Raw genomic sequence first — 260 nt, 5'->3', positions numbered from 1 at the left:
ATCTTCAGTTATACGGGACTGCTGTGTGCAACACCTTCCATCACAGGTCCTCGAGAGATAGAGGGAAAAAGGCAATTTGGAGAGCCCTCCACTGGGGATCTCTGCCGCCCAGTGGAAAATAACCATACCAAGACCTGTCCAGGCGGCGGACAGAAACGTTGATGTGGATGGTGTACGAAAGCAGTCAATACAAGAACCGCCTCTTGATGCGGTGAAAAGTCACACAGCACATATTCCAGAGGTAGCTTAGGTTGTGGGGT

The sequence above is a fragment of the Chiloscyllium plagiosum genome, chromosome 46, assembly GCF_004010195.1.
Source record: "Chiloscyllium plagiosum isolate BGI_BamShark_2017 chromosome 46, ASM401019v2, whole genome shotgun sequence".
Classification (NCBI taxonomy): Eukaryota; Metazoa; Chordata; class Chondrichthyes; order Orectolobiformes; family Hemiscylliidae; genus Chiloscyllium; species Chiloscyllium plagiosum.
This window is presented reverse-complemented; position numbering follows the sequence as displayed.